This window comes from Populus alba, chromosome 16, assembly GCF_005239225.2.
Source record: "Populus alba chromosome 16, ASM523922v2, whole genome shotgun sequence".
Taxonomy (NCBI): Eukaryota; Viridiplantae; Streptophyta; class Magnoliopsida; order Malpighiales; family Salicaceae; genus Populus; species Populus alba.
In genome coordinates this window covers 14,268,344-14,287,865 of record NC_133299.1, presented here as the reverse complement: position 1 = coordinate 14,287,865, position 19,522 = coordinate 14,268,344, and the positions used below count along the sequence as shown (strand labels likewise).

The following is a 19,522-nucleotide window of genomic DNA, read 5'->3' as shown; positions in this document are numbered from 1 at the left end:
ACTTGAATTGTATTGCCCTTTGGGATTTTGTTGGGGTTGAGATGGAAACTTACCTTTCTCCTGAAAACTAAGAGCAGATGTGAACTTTGCAAGAGTATCTTTTAGATCTGCCATGGTTTGAGCATTTTGAGTGTTGATTGTCTCTTGCTTTTCAATGAATGTATACAGTGTTTCCTCAAGATTTCTTCTAGGAGGGGGAACATAAGTAGGTGTATATCCATGAGAATTTTGAAAATTATGGTGTGCTTGAAATGGTGGCTGTGAAGTTTGTGCATTATTGTTACCATTCTTCCAACTGAAATTTGGGTGATTTCTCCAACCAGGGTTGTATGTTTGTGAGTATGGGTTATTACTTGGCCTTTGAAAACTATTTAAAGCATTGGCTTGTTCATGAAGACATTCCTTAAAAGAAGGCAACGTTGGACAATCATTGGTTGAGTGTTCATTAGTTTCACAAATTTGACACATAATTTCTTGAACAGATTTTAACTAACCACTCTTTTTTAATTCTAGTGCTTCAACTTTTTTAGCTAAAGATGTAAATTTGGCTTGGAGGTCATGATCTTCCCTAAGGTTGTACATGCCTCCATTAGATGTATGAGGTTGAGTTTTACCTGGTGCCTCACACGTGCCTGTGGTGTCCCAATTTTGAGCATTTTCAGCTAACAAGTCTAGGTACTCCATTGCTTCATCAGGGTCTTTATCTTCAAAAGTTCCATTGCACATCAATTCCACCATTTGCCTATCTTTAGGTGTTAACCCTTCCTAAAATTGTGAAACCAATCTCCATCTTTCAAAACCATGATGAGGACAGGTGTTAAGCAAGTCTTTATATCTATCCCAACACTTGTAAAATGTTTCTCCTGGTTTTTGAGTGAAAGTGGTGATTTGTCTTTTGAAAGAGTTTGTTCTATGAGAAGGGAAAAACTTCTTTAAAAACTGTTGTTGCATTTCATCCCAAGCACGAATGGATCCTGACCTAATATTTTGTAGCCATGTTTTAGCTTTATCTTTTAATGAAAAAGGAAAAAGCTTTAATCTGATGGTGTTCATACTACAATTTAAGTCATTATAGGTGTTACAAACTTCTTCAAATTCTCTTAAATGCAAGTATGGATTTTCTAATTCTAAGCCATGAAAAGTGGGTAAAAGTTGAATAATACCTGGCTTAAAATTAAAATGAGACGCATCAGGAGGAAAAACAATACATGATGGTGCACTTGTTCTTATTGGATTCATGTGATCTCTAAGTGTTCTCGCACGATTATTCTCATTATTCTCATTATGAATTGACTGGTTATCTTCTTCGGCCATGTTTTCTAAAGAAAATGAGGCTTTCCTAGAAAGTCTACCACTTAATGTACGTGTCCAAACTCTCATGCAAGTGCAAAGAAAAAGAAAAAGAACAAAAATTAGAAAAACAAATAAAAGTAAAAACAAAAGAAACTAAAAGAAATATATAATTTATACAATACTTACCGTTCCCCGGCAACGGCGCCAAAAACTTGACACGACCAAAAGATTGATGTCTTCTCCCAAGTGCAGGAGTGTCGAAGTAATAAATAACCCGGCAAGACCGGGGTCGAACCACAGGGAGGTTAATTGTTAAATTATAAATAACAACACGATAACAACAACAATAATAACAACAATAGTAATAGTAATATTAAGAGTAATAATAATAATACTCAGTACGTGGCGTTGTTATACCTGAGAATGATCTAAAAGATTGGGTCACAGGTTTCCAGCCTATATACTGAATTTATGAAAATATTAAAGAGATATATTATATAATATAAACAGATTTCTGATGCGAATGAACAAGGCAAGACCAACAATGTCAGGATCCTTGATCAAACACAGAGCATACTTAACGTACATATAATATAACAAGAATGTAAATGATAATAATAGTAGTAGTAATAATAAAGAGAGCTTTGAGAGGTGAGGTTGATGTAAGGATTAAACAATGATAAAACAGATGTCAAGTTAGAGGATTCACTAATGTATTTCAAATAAATATAATATAAACTCTTTTTATTACTCAACTGGAAACCACACACAAAGGAGGTTCCAATCGGATGATTTATCGTTATTAGCTCATTATAAATTATTAACATATTATATTAATTATCTTATCTAAGTAACACCATACTTATAAATATCATCAAGTATTCATGTTGCTAGCTTATGTTAACAGCAAATCAAGTTCCTATCATAATAATGATGTCAGCCGAAAACTATGAAGGATCAAGCATTTGATGTACCAAGTGTTATACAACACAAATCTAGATTAACCATTAAGCAAGGTATTAAGAATTAGCAAGATAAAAAGATAAAACATGTTAATAATAATTTTTCTTGGATATAAACATTAAAGTCCATGTTGAGTTTATATTATATTTATTTGAAATACCATTAGTGAATCCTCTAACCTTGACATCTGTTTTATCATTGTTTAATCCTTACATCAACCTCACCTCTCAAAGCTCTCTTTATTATTACTACTACTATTATTACCATTTACATTCTTGTTATATTATATGTACGTTAAGTATGCTCTGTGTTTGATCAAGGATCCTGACATTGTTGGTCTTGCCTTGTTCATTTACATCAGAAATCTGTTTATATTATATATAATATATCTCTTTAATATTTTCATAAATTCAGTATATAGGCTGGAATCCTGTGACCCGATCTTTTAGATCATCTCAGGTATAAACAACGCCACGTATTGAGTATTATATTATTACTCTTAAAAGACGATCACAATGTCAGGATAAATCATTAAAACCGGGGGGATTTGCCATGTATTTACATAAGAACCAAAAACTTAAAAGTGCATTCTCATTTATAACAAGTCTAAGATAAATCATCAGACTTGTACTCAATCTTTTGTCGTGTCAACCTCCTTACCGAGGGGGATTTTCTTGAACCATAGACAGACCAACAACTAGGAAAACACAATAACACTTTAGTTTTTATCGGACAATAAAACAATGCAGCTTACCTTAGGTAGGGCGTATTTGGGGTGCTAATACCTTCCCTTTACGCAACCAGTCTCCGTACCCGATCTCTGAGATCAGTTAGGGTTCCTAGTGACCAAAATACTAGGTGGCGACTCCAAAGAACCAAATCAAATCAAAAATAATAATAAAAAAAAAATCGCCAGTCGAACCCGCGATAGGACGCAATTGAAATTTTTTTGGGGTGCGACAATTAAAGTCACAAATTCAGTTTAAATTATCCACAAGCTGAACTAAGCTTAATAACACTTCTGCCGTAATTAATTGGGACTGTTAGCCATACAAAATTATTACTTATTATAGACCTCAGCACTAAATCACTTGCAGCATCTAACAAAACCAGCCATATGCGGTATACAAGGTCCAGTTTTCTTTTCTATCATTACACAGCACATATGCGGCATACAACGAATTATTCAAAACAAAGAAAAAGCTTTAACAAGAACATGGTGGCTTCTCTATCATTACACAGCACATATGCGGCATACAAGGTCTAGAAATGTTTCCCTTGTTCTGATTCTCCAGTATAGCCATGAATAATTCCCTCATTTTATTTTCAAAAGAACACCAAAAATCAGAGAACATGAACAATTCCCAACAGGCCAGCAATATACCCAGAAACACAACAAGCAAAACAAATTCAATAAAACCAAGGTTTAAAGCTCGGATCGACTGGTCTGATCCCAAGCCTTTCGTTAATTTTATTTCTATTACACCCTCGAAATTCAATTATCTTTTCCTGGACGAAGAGACAAAAGAAAAGACTACAAAAAACCTTAAAAAGTGCAGCAATGGTACCTGGTTATGGAAGCTGAAGGTTGGATGGTACTCGTGCATGACCTAATTGGTCTTGATCCCGTTAGGAAGCGAGGACAGAAGCCTGAAGCGAAGACTGAAGAGTGATTTGTCAAGAAAGCTTAATTGTTTTGTATTTGTGGCTTTCGGCGTTTTGATTTGTTCTGAGTCTTCTGACTTCTGTATTTGTTAATTGTTCAAGCCTTCAAGGCCGAAGCAGAGAAGCGAAGACCGAAGACTGATGAAGACAGGTGGACATTGGGGGGGAGGGGACTTTCAGTGCAAGCTGTGCAGCAATTATATTGGGGGCGGGGCCTTTAGCAATTATATTCTAATCGTAAAATCGGTCCTGATATCGCGATTTTGCGCGATATCATCCGATTTTTGCGATTTTACCCGATTTCAACCCGATTTTATCCATTTTTTATTTTTTCAACCGATTCAACCCGTAATGCATGTTTTGACTCGTAAAATCATACGATTTTACGAGTCAAAACGCGGTTTTGACAACCTTGACCACAGCTGAATGGTGTAGCTGAGAGGAAGAATCGAACAATTCTTGACATGGCAAGAAGTCTACTCAAAGCAAAGAAGCTGCCCAAACAATACTGGGCTGAAGTTGTATCATGTGCAGTGTATCTACTAAATCGCTGCCCAACCAGAAGTTTACAAGTTGTTACTCCACAAGAAGCATGGAGTGGTCACAAACCACGTGTTACTCATCTACGAGTCTTTGGTTGTGTGGCATATGCAAAGATCCCAGATGCAAAAAGGACCAAACTCGATGATAAAAATGAGAAATGCATCTTTGTCGGATATGGTGATAGAAGGATGGGATACAAGTTGTATAATCTCATCACAAAGAAAGTAATTATGAGTAGAGATGTTATCTTTGAAGAAGATAAATCTTGGCAATGGAATGATGACCAAGAAGCAGTCAAATGGATCAGCACTAATTTTATCCTTGAAGACGAAGTGGAAGTACCAATAGTACTTATAGAAGAACCAATTTTACCAGCAGATGAGCCACAAAATATGGTACACAGATTCCCTGTATTCAACAGGAGAAACACACCAGAATCATCATCAACACCACCATCAGCATCCTCATCAAAAGGACCAAGAAGGAGGAGAAATCTAGAAGAGTTGTACGATGCCACTCAAGTCATGGAAGATACAACTTTATTTTGTTTCTTCGCAGATAGTGACCCACTTAGCTTCAATGAAGCTATCACAGAAAAGAAGTGGATAAAAGCAATGGATGAAGAAATACATGCCATTGAGAAGAATGATACCTGGAAGTTGACTAATCTACCAGAAAACAAGAAAGCAATAGGTGTCAAATGGGTCTATAAGAGGAAGAAGAATGCAAAAGGAGAAGTACAAAGATACAAAGCAAGATTAGTGGCTAAAGGCTACAAACAGAGAGAAGGCATTGACTATGGAAAAGTATTTGCTCCAGTAGCCCGGCTAGAGACAATCAGACTGATGATCTCACTAGTTGCACAACATAGATGAAAGATCTATCAACTCCATGTGAAGTAAGCATTTTTTAATGGCTTCCTAGAAGAAGAGATCTATGTTGAACAACCACTTGGATACATTGAAGCTAAAAATGAAGGCAAAGTATACAAGTTGAAGAAAGCCCTCTACGGTTTGAAGCAAGCTCCGCGTGCTTGGAATACCAAAATTGACAGGTATTTTCAAGATAATGGATTTGAAAAATGTCCATTTGAACACACAATATATGTGAAGAAAGAAGCAAATGGCAGCATATTATGTGTGTGCCTATATGTTGATGACTTGATATTCACCAGCAATAATCCTACCATGTTTGAAGACTTCAAGAAAAGCATGGTACAGGAGTTTGAGATGACAGACATTGGTCTAATGTCATATTATCTTGGCTTAGAAGTAACGTAGAAAGAATACGGGATTTTTGTATCCCAAAGCGATAACGCCAAAGATATTCTTGAAAGGTTCAAGATGGAAAGCTACAATCCGGTATCAACTCCAGTTGAGAATGGAGTGGAATTGAGGAAGAGTAAAGTTGGAAATGTTGATCCAACTTACTTCAAAAGCTTAGTAGGAAGCTTAAGGTACTTGACATGTACCAGACCGGATATACTCTACGGAGTTGGACTTATCAGTAGATATATGGAGACACCATACTAGTCTCACTTGAATGCAACCAAGAGAATTCTTCTCTACATCAAAGCCACAATAAATGAAGGTATGTTTTATACCTCAAGTAAAAACTTCAATCTTGTAGGCTACTCGGATAGTGATTGGGGTAGAGATCTGGATGAAAGGAAAAGCACAACAAGGTTTGTCTTTTTCATGGGAGATACATCTTTCACATGGTCATCCAAGAAGCAATCGATTGTAACGTTATCAAGCTGTAAAGCTGAGTATGTTGCTACCAACTCAGCCATATGCCATTTAATATGGTTAAGGAATATGTTGAAGCATTTGGGATTTCCTAAGAAAAAATCCTACAAAGATTTATATTGACAATCGATCAACGATTGAATTGGCAAAGAACCTGGTGTATCATGAAAGAAGTAAACACATTGATACGTGTTATCATTTTATCCGAGAACATATGAAGAATAAAAAAGTCGAACTTATATCCTGCAAAACAAATGATCAAGTTGTAGATATCTTTACAAAGCCATTGAAGAGGGACATATTTATCATATTGAAGTTCATGCTTGGCATGATATCCCTCGATTGAGTTTAAAGGGGGAATTTGTTGTGGTGAACTCAATCTAGAAGGTCAAGGAAGGCAATCACCGCCCAGCCACCAGCTGTCACCGACCAGCCGCTAGCCACCAGCTGTCACTGCCCAGCCGCATACCGACAGCCGCCTCCACACTTGAAGTTTGATTTTTTCTTATTCTCAATTTTTGTATAAATAGGCAGCTAAGTTTATGTTATTATGTGTGGAGAGATTAAAAAGAAACACTAGGAGAAAGAGAGAAAGAGAGGGTGTGTATTAAAAGTGTTTTGTTTGTATTTTGTAAACTTGTTGTTTTTGAAATAAAATCGTGTTTTATCCCCTCTGAGTGTTTCAAAGCCACCACCAGTGGTTTCTCCTTCCAACAATAAATGATGTCTTTCCTTCTTGGTTGGGTGTTCTTCCTTATTTGAGGGTTCCGATATTGAGATCTAATGGGCTCTATGGTGTGCTTGGGAAACCTAAAACCAACGTTGAATTTCCGAGGTTACAGATTATTGACCTCTCCAACAACAGTTTTAAGGGTAAGTTGCCGCTTGAATATTTCTGAAATTGGACTGCCATGAAAAATGTCCGTAATGAGCACTTGATTTACATGCAAGTAGACACAAGTTTCCAAATATCTGGTTATTCAATCACAATTGAATATCAATTCTCATTGATAATAACAAACAAAGGTGTGATGAGACTTTATGAGAAGATCCAAGATAGTCTCAATGCTATCGATCTCTCAAGTAATGGTTGTGCAGGAGGAATTCCATAGGTCCTCGGAGATCTCAAAGCATTTCATTTGCTCAATCTCTCCAACTACTTTCTCAGTGGTCGCATCCCTCCATCATTGTCCAACTTGAAAGAGCTTGAAGCTTTAGACCTTTCTCAGAACAAGCTGTCTGGAGAGATTCCTGTCCAAATTGCACAGCTCACCTTCCTCGAGATCTTTAATGCGTCATAATTTTCTCTCTGGTCCGATACCACAAGGAAACCAATTCGGAACATTTGGCAACACTTCATTTGATGCGAATTCAGGATTGTGTGGGGAGCCTTTGTCGAAAAAATGTGGAAATGATGATGACTCCTTGCCAGCACCCAAAGAAGATGAGGGCTCAGGAAATCCACTTGAATTTGGTTGGAAGGTGGTCGTGATAGGTTATGCAAGTGGATTGTTAATAGGAGTGATTCTTGGATGTGTTATGAACACAAAGAACTATGAATGGGTGGTGATGAATTATTCTGCGAGGTGGCAAAACAAAGGTAAACATTTAAAGAATCAACGGCGTAGAAGTTGATTTCTAATTATTACAATGTTTTCTGGTTTGTTAATCATAGCAAATAAATATTATCTTGTATTTCCTTTTCCTTCTGTTTTCTTTCTTAATTTTCACTTGTAAGTATAAGAGTGAATGTCTCTTAGATGGTTTATTTCATGTGCCATAAATAAGATGATATCTTTAAAGTAAATGAATTATGTTACTATAGCATGTTGAAAACTTGTATACACAAAATAGTCTTCATCAAGCTACAAAACTTCAGTTTGGTCGGATGATCCCAAACTTGGTCTTGAGGCTTGGAGTATTCTAGATCGAAGAAAAATGAAAGAAAGAATTGATCTATATGATATGGTCAAGAAGTCAGGTTAACCTGTAACCTAGATTGACTAGATGAAACTCAATGGAAAAACTTGTTGACTGTTTTTAAATGTTTTTTTCAAACAATATCAGTGTTAATAAAGGGATAGCTGGAAGTAGCGAGGGATTAAACAAAGGTAGCGAGTCTCTTCCCTCTCTTAGTCTTTGACCTTGTTTAAAAAAAAAGATTAACAAAAGGATAAAAACCATAAACAATTTCAAATTGTGAAAAATTAATAATAGAATGAAACATTACTATTATAAGCAAACTCAATGAATGCAAGCAATCTTCCTAAATTTTCAAGTTCTTTTGTATGACAGTGCATAAAAGTGTGGTTATAATCTTATTAATTATTTCGATTTGTTCATTTGTTTGGGGATAACAAGTAATAAAAAACAACGATTTAGTTCTTATTTTTCCGCACAATACCTTCCAAGAATAGCTTAAAAACTTAACATCTCTATCCTAAAATATACTCCTGGGAACCTCATGAAGTTGTATTATCTCTTTAAAGAACACATCAACTATATTAGTTGTATCGTCAGTTTTATAACATGCTATGAAATGTGTCATCTTCAAAAACCTATCAACAACTACAAATATTGAATCCCTACCATGTTTTCGACTTAGGTGTCAATACACGACGTTGGGCGATGGCTCCTCTTTTCGTTTATTTAACAAAAAGATTTTTTTTTTTCGATTGGGGGAAATGAAGATTTTATTGAAGTCGTCATCTAGTAATATGAGGGAACTAGAAATCCCAAGTTAGGCACTGGTCCCAGAGATTCAGGTACTGGGTTAGTTATGATTAAGGGAAGGTAGACACCACCCTTAAAACATCCTTTCAAGAGAAAAGTTACCCTTGCTTGTGTGTTTTTTATTTGATTCAAATGCTATTATATTTTGAGCTTATTTGCAATTTGTTTCTTTTAAAGATGGTTAACGTCGGTCCTTAAAAATAGGAGACACGTTAAAAATAACATCAGTTCCTAAAAATAGGAGACTCGTCTAAAATATCGACGTTTAACCCTAAAAAAGAGAGTTATGTCTGAGTTACCAAAAAGAAATAATGGACATAATCCATGTTTGGTATAAATACCCTTAACATCGGTCCTTTTTCTGTAAAAAGAGACGTGTCGACAAACAACGTTCGTAGGAGACGTGTCAAAAAAATGAATGACATCAGTTCCTAAAAATAAGAGACTCGTCTAAAATATTGACGTTTAACCCTAAAAAGGAGAATTACGTCTGAGTTACCAAAAAGAAATTATGGATATAATCCATATTTGGTATTTAAACTTTTGACATCGGTTCTTTTCTGTAAAAAGAGACATGTCGACAAACAATATTCATTTATAAAACAAAAATTATTTTGATATTGTTGAGAAATGGGTATAACCATACTTGAGAATTGGGCTTTGGACCCACGAACGACGACATGATAAGATGGGTGTTGGAGCCGCGTCGTTATTCCTTTTATACTTATTTTTTGGTTTTTTTGTTTTACAACATGCAAGAAAATTTACAAATATTTATATATAAAAATATTAAAAATACTGTTAGGAATCTCAAAAAATTACCTGAGTGCCACCGTATAGGTAAAAGACTGAAATACCTTTCAATTTCTCAGAAAATTATGAAATTGCCCCTAGTGGCGACTGTCACTCATGCGCAGTCACTGTTGGAGGTGGTGAAAGTTTTTGGCGAGACTTCCGGCCAACGAATGGTTGCTTCTGGTAGATATAAGGAAGAGGATTCTGATGACGGTGGTTTCAACGGTCGTTGATGGCTAACAAGGGAGAATTGTCGGTTTGAAGCTTCGGTTGGCCGAAGAAATTGCGGCCTTTTTCGGCTAGATTAGGCGGCGGAAACGCTGAAAACGGCTGGGGTTTTGCTTTATAGGAGGCTAGTAACCTTTCTATGGTGGTTCGAAGACTTAAAACGGCCGGAAATGGGAGATCAGATGAGAGAGAGAGTTGCCAGCGAGAGGAGAGAGAGAGTCTGAGGTTTTGCTATGGTGTGCACGTTACCATGGTACATCGATGCAGCTGAAGGTTGTGAACCGATGGATTGCGGATGAATTGATCCTTCGGCTGTGATTTGCTTGATCTGCAAGTTGATCGACGGTCCGGATTGGCTGTGTTTTGATCTGGTGTGGCGCGGTTTACCGAGTGTTTGCTACACCTGGTGACGTGGCACAACAGGATCGAAGGGTAGATTATGTTAAAGGCTGAGATGGATTTGGGTTTTAATCTAGTGTGGTAAGCCATATTGTATCCTATTAAATCAAAGGTCCAGAACTAAATAATATTATATCTAACGGTTATGATATTTTTGATATTTTTTAAATTGTTTTTAATAAAAAAAATATCTTACTCGCATGAAGAAAAAAACTAAAAAAACCTCAAATAGTAATCTCTCTCTTTTTTTTTTTCTTTCTTTTTTTTCTCTTTTTCATCTGGCGAATTTGCACTGGCTATTTTAAAAGCCAATAACCTAGTAACATCAAAAATCTTATAGTGGCGGCACATATCTGCTTTAAAGAAAAAAAATTACATCGCCACAACTACCCCGCTTACTATAATAAATTTTTGCATTATTGATTTTGTTCTATTATATATAATAATAAATATTTATATGGGTAAAACTAAAAAAAAATCAAATCAATATTAGAAAAAGCCCGTTTCAACCGCTAAAATAAAATATTTTAATTACCGAAAATTATGTTGGAACACTAAAAAAATTGATGGTATCAACCCGGTGAACCGGGTTTTGACCGAAAAATATTGGTTTTGACCTGAAACGGCCTGAAAATTCATTTTTTACCCCGGTCGATGTGGTTTGACCCATATTGACCAGGTGGACTTAGTTTTGATCGAAAATGACAGTTTTGACCCGAAATGGACTGAAAACTCATTTTTTACCCTGGTCGACGTGGTTTGACCCGTATTGACCCGGTGGACTCGGTTTTAATCAAAAATGACAGTTTTGACCAAAAATGACAGTTTTGATCCAAGACGTCATGAAAACTTATTTTTTATACTAGTCGACATGGCTTGACCTGTATTGACCCGGTGAAATCGATTTTGATCAAAAGTGACAGTTTTGACCGAAAAAGACGGTTTTGACCCGACACGTTGTCGCACGTCGAAAAAATCCCGACCGCGGCACCGGCTGGCGATTTTATATCTCTCGTTGTTGTATTGCTTGAATTGGTTCGTTAGGAGTCGCCACCTAGTATTTAATTGAGGTTACTAGAAAACCCTGATGGACTGGTCATGGTCAGAGATTCACGGGTAAGGGACTGATTGTGGTTAGGGAAGGTGTTAGCACCCCTAACGCACCCTACCTGAGGTAAGCTGCTCCGTGGACTTGATGTGTTAAAGAAGTTTTAAAAATTTTGTCTTTTCATCGGAATTTAAAAATACAACTTCCGTACAAGTTTGTACTTCTACACCTTTGATCCGATCAAAATATTAAATCCTTCTTTGTTCTTTGTTGTCTCCTTCTTTGTTCTTTGCTGTCTCATCATAAAAGATTCATAAACAAAATACACGCACCACATTCAAACTTCGTGAGCTTGATGTAATTTTTAAAATAGAATTTTAGCCCACTTCTAAGGCTACGATACATCAGTTATTAATTCCCAGGAATATATGTAGAAACATGTTCTTACATTTTCATGGAAAATACAACATGATTTTATCCATCCTTAGAATTTGTGCATGTTCAAATTAAACAGTTAATTCTTTTTGTCTTTTTTTTTAATTATTTTTATAATTCAATATAATAAATAATAATAATAAAAAACACACACACACATCTCCTCCTTTTATTATGCTGACTCACCCACAATTGCATGTCCACAATTACATGTTTCCAACATAACAAAGAAAAAAATAATCAAATAAATCAAAACACAACAGTGCCCAAATATACCCAGCAACATTTGAAAATTCCAAAATAACTTCGGGAACAGTGCTGGGGAATTCTGGGCATCTTCTGTGATCATTGTACACTGGTGCGCGTCCTCCCACGCGCCACTGGCGGCGCGTGGGGTTCACGCGCCGTTGAACATGCCAGCAACGGGCGGATCTGGATCATCTCCTTCTTCTCTTCCCGTCCATACCAGCGGTGCATCTCCCAGTCACCTGCCCAAGAAGCAAAAACACAAAAACACAACACATGGCAGTTGATTTTAATCTTTTTCTTCCTCTGCAGATCTGTTCTCGGGTCTTTCTTTTTAATTATGGTTTGTTGTTCTTCCTTTCTTCTTCTGGGGTCCAACGCCACCACTGCTTATGGCCGTTTGGATGGTTGAAGACAATAGCAGAGGCTGCTGGCTGGAGGCGGACAGATCGGGAATCTGTCGGCGCCGCTGTGTCATGCTGCTACTGGTCGGTTATAGTGGAAGGCCGGTCTGTTGGTGGAGACGAGAGCAGCTAACGAACAGTGGAGGCTGCCTCTGTATTCAGTCTAGAGGAAGAGTTGTTGGCTTCGGGTGGTCCTCCTTAGGCAAAGGAAGGGGGCAGCGACTTTGGTTCTCCTGCCCAGAAAACGGAGAGACTCCAGGGGATGGGAGCGGCGGCCTGTCTCTGTTTCTGACAGAGGGGAAGTGAGCAGCGTCTTCTATGGTTTTTGAAAGGTAGGGGAGGTCGTGACTCTCTTTCTTTTTTGCAGAGGTGAAGTCTGCTGGAAGGAGAAAGGGGAGAGTATGGGTTTCAGCCGATTTTGGCTTTTTAGCCGAGAGGAAGACTAAAGAGACGGGAAGAGGGCTGCCTTGGCTTCTCTGGTTTCGGCTTTGAAGATGAGAGAAAATGTGGAAAGGGTGATGGCTTGACTTGCCTTGTCAAGGCAAAGGGGGGGATTCGCCGTAGCCCTTTTTTTGGAGGAGAGGTGAGAGCGGCTCTGTGTGTAGCCGGTTGTGCAAGGGCTGAGGAGGAAGAAAATTAAAACTGGGGAGCGGCTCAGGCAGCCCAAAAATGAAAACCAGCGGGGGCTCTTTGGTTTGTCAATGTTGCTGCTGTTTTGGGGAAGCAACAAGCCGGGGAGAAGAAAAATCCGAATGGGGAGCTTCCAGCTGTTACCGGAGAAGAAGGAAAAAAATTCCCAAAAGAGGGGGGTCTCCCTGGCGGCTGCTTTCAGCAGGGAAGAAGAAAAGTTTAGTTTTTTAGGGTTCTCTCTTTCTTTCCAAAATTACAAAATGAACCCCCCCAAGCTTTGAGTTAAAAACTGCTATTTATAGGCAAAACATTTTTTCGGGTTTCCAAATTGGTCCCTCAATTTTTGTGTTCAATTCACTTGGTAAAAATTAAATTTGGTCTTAAAATTTTAATCTTTTCAATTCAGTCCAAATTAGGCTCTCAAACTTAATTTTTCACCAATTAAGCCCCCAAATTAATTTGACCCATTTAAAGTATAATTAAGTCCTTGCACTTAATTAAATCCTTCAATTGGACCTAAATTAATTCTTAAACATAATTAAAATTTAATTTGGCCCATGATTAAATCAAATTGGCCCATTAAAAATTTAATTATGTCGTTGGACTTAATTTTTATGCAAATTCATCCAATAATCATTTAATTTGACCTTCGAATTTGCATTTAATTTGACCTTCGATTTTTGCTTATTTTTGCGGTTCTTTTTTATCAGCTTTCTCCACATTGCCGGCCTTTATTTTATTTTTTTTTATTTTTTATTTTCAAAAAAGTGAAATTTGGGGAATAACCCAAAATTGGGTTATGACAGTTGCCCCCCTCTTTACAATGCTTATGAAAGAAAGTTTTGTAAGAGACTTTAGATAATAAGCGTTGTAAAGAAGAAACAAAAAGGAAGATTTTTTTTTTTTTTTTTTTTTTTTTTTTTTGGAATGGTCGAATTGTCATGGGTGACCTACCCGGGTGAAAAACACGAAGATGTTTTAAAGTGGTGAAAAATACAAAGATTTTTCAAAGTGGTGAAAAATGCAAAGATTTTTTGAAGTGGTTTTGTTGTAATGGGCAACCGGCCCAAGATGGAAAGGTTTTTGAAAAATACAAAGATTTTTTCAAAGAGGTGAAAAATGCAAAGATTTTTCAAAGTGGTGAGAAATGCGAAGATTTCTCAAAGTGATGAAAAATGCAAAGATTTTTCAAAGTGGTTTTGTTGTAATGGGCAACCGGCCCAAGATGGAAGGTTTTGAAAAATACAAAGATTTTTTCAAAGAGGTGAAAAATGCAGAGATTTTTCAAAGTGGTGAGAAATGCGAAGATTTCTCAAAATGATGAAAAATGCAAAGATTTTTCAAAGTGGTTTTGTTGTAATGGGCAACCGGCCCAAATGGAAAGAGTTTGAAAGTGGGGAGAAATGCAAGGATTTCTCAAAATTGGTTTTATTGTTATGGGCAACCGGCCCAAAATGGAAGATGAAAAGAGTTTTGAAAGAGATCTGATTATAATGGGTGACCTACCCGGGCAAAAAGGCACAATGTCTGAAAGGGACGACATGATAGGACTCGATGGGGAACGAGGGATGAAGAGCGCACTCGAAAGGAGGTAGGGTTAGAAAAACACACTACCTAAGAGATGAGTGCTCCAAGGCGCACTCTAAAGGAGGTAAATAGGGCTAGAAAGCACACTACACAAGAGGTTAGGGCTCAAATGAGCTCTCAAAAGGAGGCAAGGTTGGAAAACGCACTACCTAAGAGGTAAGGGCTCGAAGGCGCACTCTAAAGGAGGTAGGGTTGAAAAACACACTACCCGAGAGGTGAGGTCTCAAAGATGCACTCGAAAGGAGGTAAGGTTTGAAAACGCACTACCTAAAGTGGTGAGGGCTCAAAGGTGCACTCGAAAGGAGGTAAGGTTGGAAAACGCACTACCTAAAGGTGGTTGAAGGCTTTAAGGCGCACTCCAAAGGGGAGGTAGGGTCAGAAAAGACACTACCTAAAGGGGTTGTTAGCTCGAAGGCGCGCTAAAAAAGAGGCAGGGTTGGAAAACACACTACCTAAAGGGTTAAGGCTCGAAGGCGCACTAAAAAAAGGAGGCAGGGTTGGAAAACACACTACCTAAAGTGTGATGGCCCTAAGGCGCACTTAAAAGGAGGTATGGTTAGAAAACACATTACCCAAGGGGTGAGGGCTCAAAGGAGCTCTCAAAAGGAGGCAGGGGTTAGAAAACGCACTACCTATAGGTGATCGAGGGCTCAAAGGTGCACTCTAAAAGAGGTAAGGAGGTAAGGTTGGAAAACGCACTACCTAAAGTGGTTAATGGCCCTAAGGCGCACTTAAAAAGAGATAAGGTTAGAAAACACACTACCTAAGGTGGTTGATGGCCCTAAGGCGCACTTAAAAGGAAGAGTTAGGGTTATAAAACACACTACCTAAGGGGTGAGGGCTTGAAAGAGCTCTCAAAAAGAGACAGGGTTGGAAAACACACTACCTAAAGGTGAGGGATTAAAGCCACACTCAAAAGGAGGTAGGGTTAGAAAACCTACTACCTAAAAGGTTAGGGCTCGAAGGCACCCTAAAAAAAGAGGTAGGGTTAGAAAACACACTACCTAAGGGGTGAGTGCTCCAAGGGGCACTCAAAAAGATGTAGGGTTGGAAAAACACACTACCTAAGAGGGTTAGGGCTCAAAGGCTCACTAAAAAAGGAGGTAGGGTTAGAAAACACACTACCTAAGGGGTAAGTGCTCTAAGGGGCACTTAAAAAGAGGCAGGGTTGGAAAACACACTACCCAAGGTTAGACATTGATCTGTCAAGGATGAAAGTAATGCATCATGATCAATATGCATGTATACTTACCTGAGAAGTATAGGTCCCCTTTTCTTCATGGAGTTCTCCTTTTCTCAAAAGTTTGAGTCTCTGATAGTAAGCTTTGATGGCTTTTGTCCCCCTTGCTTACTCAAGAAATATGTTACGATCTTGGCCTCCAGGAAAGACTTGATGTCGTCATTTCTTTGTTCTCCGCCCCTTTTATCTCAAGGGTTGCCAATTTTGCCCAATAGTTTCTTCGAAAGGAAATCATGGAGCAAGCTCTACCAAATGTTTTTGATTGCCCCCTAGCTTGATCATACCCCCAAGTATTCAATTTGGGTTTGGGGATGAGGCTATGTGAAGAAAGGTTTAACAAGGAGTTGTTTTCATGTAGAATTTTTGGAATTTCAAAGCTATTCCAGATACAGAAATCATTTTGACATCGATTCAAAGCGAACTCATTCTGAAGAAATTCAAGTGATTCCTATTGAGAGGCTATCAAAAGTGATGAAAACTTTTTATTTTGATTTTTGGTGAAAAATATGAAGTGACATTTGGTTGGTCACAAAAGGTTGAAACTTCAATTTGAGGGTTATTGAGAACCGTTGGTGAAAATGTGAAGAACACGGAGTGACATCTGGTTGGTCATAAAATGTTTAAATTTCAATTTGAGGGTTATTGAGAACCGTTGGTGAAAATGTGAAGAACACGAAGTGACATCTGGTTGGTCACAAAAGGTTTAAATTTCAATTTGTGGGTTATTGAGAACCGTTGATGAAAATATGAAGAACACAAAGTGACATCTGGTTGGTCACAAAAGGTTTGAATTTCAATTTGTGGGTTATTGAGAACCGTTGTCAAAGCATTCATTTTATTTGCATGAATAATGAATTTGTTTCGCATGAGAAAGCACTGCCTACCGATCCAGATTGCTTGCCTTTGATCAGAAAGGGCTTAATTAGGCACGTAATGCAGGCTTGGGCTTTTGGCTATGAAGAAAAGGATATTTGTAGGCTCAAAAGGTGTTTAAGGGATTTTAAGACTAAGGATCACAAGTGCTTATATCCCAAACTCTTTTGTTCATACATTTTTGGACCTTGGAATTGATTTGTAAAATGGTCCACGGTGCCCCCCAGTGTTGGGCTTGGGCTCTTTCTCTTTGTTTTTTTTTTTTTATTTGATTTTGAGCATCATTGCATTAGCCTTGTTTTTCTTGCTCAAAATTTTTTTGGATCCTTTGGATTTTTTTTTATGCCCCCTAGCTTTGTATGGGCACCTTTGATGATTGAGAATTTTCTTTTATGCCCCCCAGTATTGTGTGGGCACTTTCATTGTTGAAGACTTTTTCATGCCCCCAAGAGTTATTTGGGCACTTTCAATCACTATGGATTTTTAGCACTTGCCCCCCAGTGTAGGGTGTGATCCTAGCCAAGGTTATTTTTCGAGAAAAATTTATCAGGCTCAAAAAGGGACTGCAAATGATATATTTTAGCCTTGTGAAAGGATTATCAAAGATGGCCTTTCTTCATCTCAAATGCATGCATTTAGGATCGGTAAGCCTTGCTTTCATGCGAGTTTGCAGTGTGATTTCTCATTATCCATGCAAATAAAACTCAGCTTTGGAGTCACTTCATGATATTTTTTTTTTTTAGTTTTCTAGGTGTATGGTTACCTCTCTAAGGAATCACCTGAATTTCCAGAACTCGTTTGTTTCAGACAAACATCAACATGATTTTTGTTTTTGTACTAAGCTTTGAATTCCCAAAAATCCTTACAAAAACATGTATGATCATGCATTGTTTTGGGAAGAAAAAAGGAAACGCACCACAAGATTTTGGGCGCGATGGTTTCATGCTTAAAGGTTATGCTCAATGTGTTATTTGCATGAAACAACAACAAAAATGAAGGCATGTGATAAACACTGGAAAACACATGATCTTATTAACAAGAAAGGCTCAGTGGACAGGGAAAGTCTTGTGGAATTTTGAGCCAAATTGCCAACAAAAACTGGGATAGGTTGAAATAAAAAATCAAGTTTTTGCAGGCATGATCAAACAGAGGTAGTTATTTTGGGCAGAGCAAGAACAGGCTCCATTCTGCAACGGTGATGCAATTCCCCTTCAAATTATGTTGAGGCTCTTGATCATGTGGGCCCCCAATTTCTTCGGGTTGAGTCTTTGTTCGGGCTGAACAAAAAATAGTTGGCCGATTGGAAGGACCTTCACTAGAGGCATTTCTAAGTATTTGCTCGAGTAAGCTAGTGAGGCGAGCCACACTTGCTTTCAGAGACTCTAACTCTTCTTGGAAATGGATGCTGCGGTGAGCACGCTCTGTCTCCAATGTTTTTCTCACAAAATCAGGTGTTGTAGACTCAGAGGGGACCTACTTTTTATTCCGATGCATGCATGACAAATGTATGAACATGAAGTCTATATGATGAACTCGCCCTTCGAGGGGTGACAACATGGTCGTAACTCTTGTATGATGGAACAAGAATCATGATTTTTGCCCAAACTCTACAAGGAAAATTTTCCGAGTGACGACCAATGTGTCACCCAAAAATCTTGAGTTCAAGATGCTTCAAGAACGGTTCGCCCCGATGCAAATATATGATAGCACATACAACCTAAGGACAGGTTCTATTCATCGTGTGAACATGGGTAAGTTTTCTATCTGGTCTCAAAAGGGTCTATGAACTGCCCAGTGACGACCTCACGTGAAGGTAGTATAGGGGTTTACAAGGAATGGTTGGGGCACCATGTGACCGCCATTACCGAGTAAACACTCAGCTCATAGTTGGATGTTTCACAAATCTGAACCCCGACTGAAAGTCATGAGGTAGACTGCTACTTCCCACCTAACTTAGAAGCTTGTGTGTGCTTTCAAAAATAAATACAAGTGATGCATGAAACAATTCTATAAAATGCATGCATAAAATAAAGCAAGACAAAAATGGCAAAATTTAAACACATCAAGTACACAAAGCTTAGTCCAATATTGTCAGAAACAATACCTCCCCAGTGGAGTCGCCATTCTGTCGCACGTCGAAAAAATCCCGACCGCGGCACCGGCTGGCGATTTTATATCTCTCGTTGTTGTATTGCTTGAATTGGTTCGTTAGGAGTCGCCACCTAGTATTTAATTGAGGTTACTAGAAAACCCTGATGGACTGGTCATGGTCAGAGATTCACGGGTAAGGGACTGATTGTGGTTAGGGAAGGTGTTAGCACCCCTAACGCACCCTACCTGAGGTAAGCTGCTCCGTGGACTTGATGTGTTAAAGAAGTTTTAAAAATTTTGTCTTTTCATCGGAATTTAAAAATACAACTTCCGTACAAGTTTGTACTTCTACACCTTTGATCCGATCAAAATATTAAATCCTTCTTTGTTCTTTGCTGTCTCCTTCTTTGTTCTTTGCTGTCTCATCATAAAAGATTCATAAACAAAATACACGCACCACATTCAAACTTCGTGAGCTTGATGTAATTTTTAAAATAGAATTTTAGCCCACTTCTAAGGCTACGATACATCAGTTATTAATTCCCAGAATATATGTAGAAACATGTTCTTACATTTTCATGGAAAATACAACATGATTTTA

At 37.9% G+C, this 19,522-nt stretch overlaps 2 pseudogenes; both read left to right on the top strand.

Moving 5' to 3' along the window:
- Positions 1 to 9,973, top strand: part of LOC118056134 (receptor like protein 27-like) — a 68,783-nt pseudogene extending 58,810 nt beyond the window's left edge.
- Positions 797 to 907, top strand: LOC118056163 (small nucleolar RNA R71; annotated as a pseudogene).
- Positions 9,974 to 19,522: the final 9,549 nt, after the last annotated feature.